General features: G+C 42.7%; 1 long non-coding RNA gene across 1 annotated transcript in view; it reads right to left on the reverse strand.

Annotated features, from left to right (window-relative positions):
• The window catches only part of LOC107655708 (uncharacterized), a 19,916-nt gene that overhangs the window by 4,247 nt on the left and 6,751 nt on the right, over positions 1–8,918 (reverse strand). The window contains exon 2 of the long non-coding RNA XR_001630475.1: positions 4,909–4,989. This is a non-coding gene — a long non-coding RNA (uncharacterized LOC107655708). The remainder of the gene's footprint in view (positions 1–4,908; positions 4,990–8,918) is intronic.

Below are 8,918 nucleotides of genomic sequence, written 5' to 3' on the forward strand. Positions count from 1 at the left end.
AAATTTCAAAATGTACTGTTTTTGCTGTATTTTGGATCAAATAAATGCAGGCTTGGTGAGCAAAAGCATCTGAAAAAAAAAAAAACATCTGTTGTGGGCATTCTTGGCAGTTTTTACGAGGCTTAATAGTGTTCATATCGATATCGGAATTATATTGTATCGACCGAAATTAAGAAATATATCGTGATATAAATTTTGGCCATATCGTCCAGCCCTACTAGTATGACATTATTTCCAGTTAAAGGCACTCGACTTCTTTCTCTCTCTGACCTTGCAGAACAATAAACAGCCTGCTGAGAGCTGTCACAAGACCGCTTAATTATTCATCATCTGTGGCTTTTAACAACTTCCCTTCAACACACACACACACACACACAACACACACACACAACACACACACACACACACACACACACACAGAATACTACACACATCAGAAATGCACAACCACACTTGGTGCACAACTTAACCTTTCCATGTGAAGCAAGGAGATTTTTTATTTTTTTTGGAAATCGTGTCAGATTCTTGCTTCATTATTTCATTAATAACGACTTTACACAGAATCAAAAATGCATAACAGCATTTGTAATTTCAGTGGTAATGACTAGGGGTGCTCCGATTGATCGGCTACCGATCACTATCGACCGATCTCAAGCTGATGACGCTTTGATGAGCTGACGAGGTTTGGCACGACATGCAGCGGCACCATCTCAGTCTCTGTCCGGCGCGGGTGAAATTATTATAATGATGAAGGTGAGGTACTCACCTTCATATTTCTTCATTAAATAACAAAGTAATTTGAAAACCTTGTATGAGACGTAATTTCACAAACAGCGTGAGTGAATCACCGCGTGCTCTCTCTTTCTCTCTCAAAATACGCAAATGGTTTCAAATCACCACATCGCGTCTGTCTATAAGCGAGCTGCACGCTGCACAGTTGACAGAGGAATTGTCACTTGCACAATCGAGGCAGTGTCACATCATCACTAAAGTTTATAAATTGCATTACTTTTTAATTCTTTCCAGTTTTAACCATTCAGCGCTCGCACACTCTCCTGGAGACCGTGCGCTCATGCACACTCGCAAGCGCACACACATAACGCCAGGTTCACATTACTCCGTTTGCAGTGTGTATGTGGTGCGTATTTTTTCCGCGCTCATGTTAACGGATTAAAGCGTTCACTGCACACGGTTGTGGTCCGGCAGTGTGTTCAGGAGCGGTGCGTCTGCAGCAGTGCCGAGATCGTTTCTGCACCGAGTCTATTAAACTCGCTGAATTAAAGTAACAGCGCATTGTTTGCAGTAAATATGAAAACGAAAATAAATGCATATAATTAAAGTATACGGTCTTTCACAGTCAACACATATGGCTTGTTGGCTAGTTTTAAAGGAAAAGAGCACTTTTAAATAAACAAGGCAATAATAGATGCACTCGTGGAGGAAGGAAAACTAAGTTCTTTATGAACCGCAGGATTGCTTGTAATAAAGAGTTCAATGCAAAAGGAAAGGCAGAAGAGCTGACTAGTTCTGTCAATGGTAAGTTTGTGATAACGTAAGAAAAGTAGTTTAAATGTTTTGCCACTTGCTTGAGCAACTTAATATATAAATCTAGAAGTAAGTGCAAAAGTAAAAAGCATTGAATAATGTGTTGCTTATATTTATTGTGTTTAAACACATCTGTGAAAGATTGTATTACTGTACTGTGTAAAAAAGAATTGCAATGCTGAAAAAGCATTTTCAGTGACAGTGACAGTGTTTGGATTTGAAATCAAACTAATGGATAAATGTTGTGTTTGTGGTAAACACGGATCAGTAGCGGACTCCTGTGTGAAAGCTGCTTCTCTCACAAGAGTCATCTAAGAGAGGAATTCCCCACATTTACAAAAACGAAATTCAGGCCCTGAATAAATGTCTAAAAACCCTGGTTGGAGTATCACTATAAATAGTTATAAATGATAAAAAGAAGGCTTTAAAAAGATCGGTGTATGTGGTCAAAAATCCTGATGGGAGCACCCCTAATAATGACTGGATTCCACTTGCTGAATGAAATACAGAACATCATGAAGTCATGTGACAACATAGCTTCAAAACAGTTTGAAATGCTTTTTGCATAATAATCTTTTTTGTATACAATTAAAAATACTAGGCAGTATACAGTGTATAATGCATATTATGCTGTACAGATTAGTACACATACAGCTACTGTATGTGAAGACACTGGATTAAAACAAGAAATGAAATCAGGAACTCAACACTGAGGTCAAGAAGTTCCAATGTCACAATCAAGCCTTGAGTTTTTGACCACAGTCTGCAAACAGCACAACCTGACAAAAAGACAAGCATGCAATGTGAAACTGAGCCGTTCTCTGTTAACTGATATTGTCCAAAGCTCCATCATCAGCTCAGATGAGGTGAGAACACATGAATGAGATCATTGCTCCAGAGGAATCACACCTGGCTGCTCTCTGAATCACAGCAGATGACGTAACTGCGTGAAACACACAGCTGGAGGAATCTCTTTACACGTCTAGTGCTGTGAAAGAAATCACAAAGTCTACAGCTTTACAACACGAACAAAATCAGACCTATAATTCTTCCAGTTTGGTTTTACTGTCTGGTGTGCTAGTGAAGAGTAATGCAGCACACAACACACACGCTCTCGAGTGAAGCGGAGATCAACAGCAGTGTGAGAGACCCACAGAGCAGCATAAGAACCTCAGAAATCAGCTCAGCTCACAGTATAACACAGCTCTACAGAGCGCAGATCGGCTCAGTGGACGTGTCCGGGCTCGTTTTGCTTTCATTTCTGGCCTCTCTTTTCATTTCAACAGCTACATGACACACATGTGGTACTTTCCTTTTATTAGGAAACTGATACCTAAATAACTCTTCACATACTCTCACAGTCCCAGTGTTTCTGTCCACACAAAGAAAGTCAGGGGGGTCCAAAATAATTCTAAAACATTTTTGAAAGATCTACTTCTGTGTTTTCGTTGAATAAAGAAAGTCATGCATGTTTGGATCGACATGAGGGTGAGCACATAACTACAATTATTTTTGGCTGAACTCTCTTCACACTATCTACTACCGTCCTTCTGACGAAATCAGGCCACCATTTCAGAGCTGCTGTCAGTTGTTGCATAATTTACTCCACGTCTGTCGGAAATGAAGCTCTCAGAGCCATCCACATCGAGTCCAGCGGAACGGACCAATAACAGACTTCCTCTGTGTGTGTGTGTGTGAGAGTGTGCGCGTGTGTGAGTGTGCGCGTGTGTGTGTGTGTGTGTGAGAGAGTGTGCGCGTGTGTGTGTGTGTGTGTGAGAGAGTGTGCGCGTGTGTGTGTGTGTGTGTGAGAGAGTGTGCGCGTGTGTGTGTGTGTGTGTGAGAGAGTGTGCGCGTGTGTGTGTGTGTGTGTGAGAGAGTGTGCGCGTGTGTGTGTGTGTGTGTGAGAGAGTGTGCGCGTGTGTGTGTGTGTGTGTGAGAGAGTGTGCGCGTGTGTGTGTGTGTGTGTGAGAGAGTGTGCGCGTGTGTGTGTGTGTGTGTGAGAGAGTGTGCGCGTGTGTGTGTGTGTGTGTGAGAGAGTGTGCGCGTGTGTGTGTGTGTGTGTGAGAGAGTGTGCGCGTGTGTGTGTGTGTGTGTGAGAGAGTGTGCGCGTGTGTGTGTGTGTGTGTGAGAGAGTGTGCGCGTGTGTGTGTGTGTGTGTGAGAGAGTGTGCGCGTGTGTGTGTGTGTGTGTGAGAGAGTGTGCGCGTGTGTGTGTGTGTGTGTGAGAGAGTGTGCGCGTGTGTGTGTGTGTGTGTGAGAGAGTGTGCGCGTGTGTGTGTGTGTGTGTGAGAGAGTGTGCGCGTGTGTGTGTGTGTGTGTGAGAGAGTGTGCGCGTGTGTGTGTGTGTGTGTGAGAGAGTGTGCGCGTGTGTGTGTGTGTGTGTGAGAGAGTGTGCGCGTGTGTGTGTGTGTGTGTGAGAGAGTGTGCGCGTGTGTGTGTGTGTGTGTGAGAGAGTGTGCGCGTGTGTGTGTGTGTGTGTGTGTGAGTGAGTGAGTGTGTGTGTGAGTGAGTGAGTGTGTGAGCGTGTGTGTTCAGTCTTCGTGCACATCAGCGAGAAGCTTTCTAGTAAATCTAATAAACTCTTAGTGGCTGCTGTCACATGATTAAGAGAAAATACAGACCAGTTTCCTCACAAACACTGCAAAAACAACCAAGACATTGAGAAGTCTGAATGAAACAAGGACACAATTATAACCCTAACATTTACATCTTCTTCTTGCCCATCACATCCTATAAGCACAGCTAATGATTACGAGTTAAAGAGTGAGACACACAAGAGAGTGACGGCTTAACGAGATCATGGCTAATTAATTACTGCATCTGGAGTTATTACCTGTGGATTCTCATTCAGCTCGACCTCCACACATCATACATGCATCATACAGTCATGGCATGATTTGCTGTTCATTGGGAGTTTGGCATTGGGAGTGCACACTGTGATCAATTACAACACAAACAGATAGACATGACATCAAACTGTGTGTAACATGTTGATGTGCCATATTTGTATGTAAGAGAGCAGTGTGAGCATCCTTCTAAATAACTACTTTCATGTTCCACAGAAGAAAGTAAGTTATACAGGTTTGGAACGGCATAAGTGAAAGTTAGTGTTTGTAAAGAGAGAAGTGAGAGTCTGTGAGCGGCCCTCGAGTCTGAGGCTATCTGCGATGTGCTTTGAGGGAACAGGATTGATCACTGATAGGATTTAAGAGCAGTAAAATGATGCAAAATGCCAGACAATAAAAAAGCTGTCAGTCAATGAATAATCTTGACAGTGGTAAATCTCACTCAAGCCTGAGATCTGGAACATGAGGTCCGTCTGAATGAAGCGTCTCATAGTAACAGAGAGGAATGAGGCACTTACTTCCCCCTCCAGGAGTGTTTGGTTGTGTAGAAACAGGCCAAGTCTTTGTTGTCTTTGAGGACGTTCATCTTCAGGCAGGGCCTGTGAAAACAGAAGAGGGTCAGATTCACTCAGGTACAGGACAAACACACAAGACAATGACGGTTGGGCGAGCAGAGAAAGCAATGCAGAGAGAGCTGAGCTGAATGTCTCTGTCAGCAGAGCTGAAAAACACTGACTCCTTCCTTCCTTCCTTCCACAGCACCTCCATTACAGCAGCCCAGAAGCACCTGACTCACAGCGTATGAGAGCTAATCATTCATCACAGCTCCAACACTCAAGACTGACTCAGGCTCTCTAACGCTGTTAACACACGGTCATATTAAACCTTGGGTTCATGCAATTCTGGGTTTAATACTGTTATGCTGTCTAGCCAGGTTTGGAGATTTTACACTGTACACTGGTAACATCTGAGCTAAGGCCGTAATTTGCTTATTAATAAAATTGATTGGAGAAGTATAATACATGACGACAATGAGAGCTGTTTTAACAACTGCTCGTTCTCATGTAAATGCGCTCTGTCTTCAAAATATAATAAAACCAAACTCTTCATCATTACATTGAGTTAAATATACAATCCCTGATCTAGAGGACTGAATGCACTTTATAAAATGACTAAAGTAGAATTGTTAAAAAATTAAACATTAACGGTGTTAAAAATAAATGAACATTAATCAGGTTCAAAGTAGAAGCCTTTGTGTTTTTAAAATAAATGTAAATAAATGAACAATGAGGAGAAATGAATAGGGCCTTCACAGTTCTAAGGCTTGATTATAAATCCGATAAAAAATAATCAAAAAGTGCTCGCCAATTAAAAATCTCCTCAATTCATAAAGAAAGTAAATTAAAATCAATTAAAGTGAGTGAGTGAGCGAGTGAGTGAGAGTGAGTGTGTGAGTGAAGTGACATGTGGTGTCCCATACTCGGAATTTGTGCTCTGCATTTATCCCATCCAAGTGCACACACACAGTAGTACACACACACACACACAGTATTGAACACACACACACACACAGTAGTACACACACAGTATCGAACACTCACACACACACACACACAGTAGTGAACACACACACACAGTAGTGAACACACACACACACACACACAGTAGTACACACACACAGTAGTGAACACACACACACACACACAGTAGTACACACACACACACAGTATCGAACACACACACACACAGTATCGAACACACACACACACAGTAGTGAACACACACACACACACAGTAGTACACACACACACACAGTAGTACACACACACACACAGTAGTACACACACACACACAGTAGTACACACACACACACAGTAGTACACACACACACACAGTAGTACACACACACACACAGTAGTACACACACACACACAGTAGTACACACACACACACAGTAGTACACACACACACACAGTAGTACACACACACACACAGTAGTACACACACACACACAGTAGTACACACACACACACAGTAGTACACACACACACACAGTAGTACACACACACACACAGTAGTACACACACACACACAGTAGTACACACACACACACAGTAGTACACACACACACACAGTAGTACACACACACACACAGTAGTACACACACACACACAGTAGTACACACACACACACAGTAGTACACACACACACACAGTAGTACACACACACACACAGTAGTACACACACACACACAGTAGTACACACACACACACAGTAGTACACACACACACACAGTAGTACACACACACACACAGTAGTACACACACACACACAGTAGTACACACACACACACAGTAGTACACACACACACACAGTAGTACACACACACACACAGTAGTACACACACACACACAGTAGTACACACACACACACAGTAGTACACACACACACACAGTAGTACACACACACACACAGTAGTACACACACACACACAGTAGTACACACACACACACAGTAGTACACACACACACACAGTAGTACACACACACACACAGTAGTACACACACACACACAGTAGTACACACACACACACAGTAGTACACACACACACACAGTAGTACACACACACACACAGTAGTACACACACACACACAGTAGTACACACACACACACAGTAGTACACACACACACACAGTAGTACACACACACACACAGTAGTACACACACACACACAGTAGTACACACACACACACAGTAGTACACACACACACACAGTAGTACACACACACACACAGTAGTACACACACACACACAGTAGTACACACACACACACAGTAGTACACACACACACACAGTAGTACACACACACACACAGTAGTACACACACACACACAGTAGTACACACACACACACAGTAGTACACACACACACACAGTAGTACACACACACACACAGTAGTACACACACACACACAGTAGTACACACACACACACAGTAGTACACACACACACACAGTAGTACACACACACACACAGTAGTACACACACACACACAGTAGTACACACACACACACAGTAGTACACACACACACACAGTAGTACACACACACACACAGTAGTACACACACACACACAGTAGTACACACACACACACAGTAGTACACACACACACACAGTAGTACACACACACACACAGTAGTACACACACACACACAGTAGTACACACACACACACAGTAGTACACACACACACACAGTAGTACACACACACACACAGTAGTACACACACACACACAGTAGTACACACACACACACAGTAGTACACACACACACACAGTAGTACACACACACACACAGTAGTACACACACACACACAGTAGTACACACACACACACAGTAGTACACACACACACACAGTAGTACACACACACACACAGTAGTACACACACACACACAGTAGTACACACACACACACAGTAGTACACACACACACACAGTAGTACACACACACACACAGTAGTACACACACACACACAGTAGTACACACACACACACAGTAGTACACACACACACACAGTAGTACACACACACACACAGTAGTACACACACACACACAGTAGTACACACACACACACAGTAGTACACACACACACACAGTAGTACACACACACACACAGTAGTACACACACACACACAGTAGTACACACACACACACAGTAGTACACACACACACACAGTAGTACACACACACACACAGTAGTACACACACACACACAGTAGTACACACACACACACAGTAGTACACACACACACACAGTAGTACACACACACACACAGTAGTACACACACACACACAGTAGTACACACACACACACAGTAGTACACACACACACACAGTAGTACACACACACACACAGTAGTACACACACACACACAGTAGTACACACACACACACAGTAGTACACACACACACACAGTAGTACACACACACACACAGTAGTACACACACACACACAGTAGTACACACACACACACAGTAGTACACACACACACACAGTAGTACACACACACACACAGTAGTACACACACACACACAGTAGTACACACACACACACAGTAGTACACACACACACACAGTAGTACACACACACACACAGTAGTACACACACACACACAGTAGTACACACACACACACAGTAGTACACACACACACACAGTAGTACACACACACACACACACACACACACACACACCAGTAGTGAAGACACACACACACAGTAGTGAAGACACACACACAGTAGTGAACACACACACACACAGTAGGGATATGCCGGTATCAAATTTTCATGTTGCGATTAATTACTAATGCTTTTATCACGGTATACGGTATTATCACGATTTTAGTTTTAAAAAAGTGCTGTCATAATACAGTATAACAGGTTTAATAACTTTTTTCTTATAACAAAAATAACTGAACATTTAAATGCAATAAAGCAATACAGAAAAATGTATAAAGTTAAAAGTTTTACA

This window comes from Sinocyclocheilus anshuiensis, unplaced genomic scaffold, assembly GCF_001515605.1.
Source record: "Sinocyclocheilus anshuiensis isolate Anshui unplaced genomic scaffold, SAMN03320099.WGS_v1.1 scaffold631, whole genome shotgun sequence".
Lineage (NCBI taxonomy): Eukaryota > Metazoa > Chordata > Actinopteri > Cypriniformes > Cyprinidae > Sinocyclocheilus > Sinocyclocheilus anshuiensis.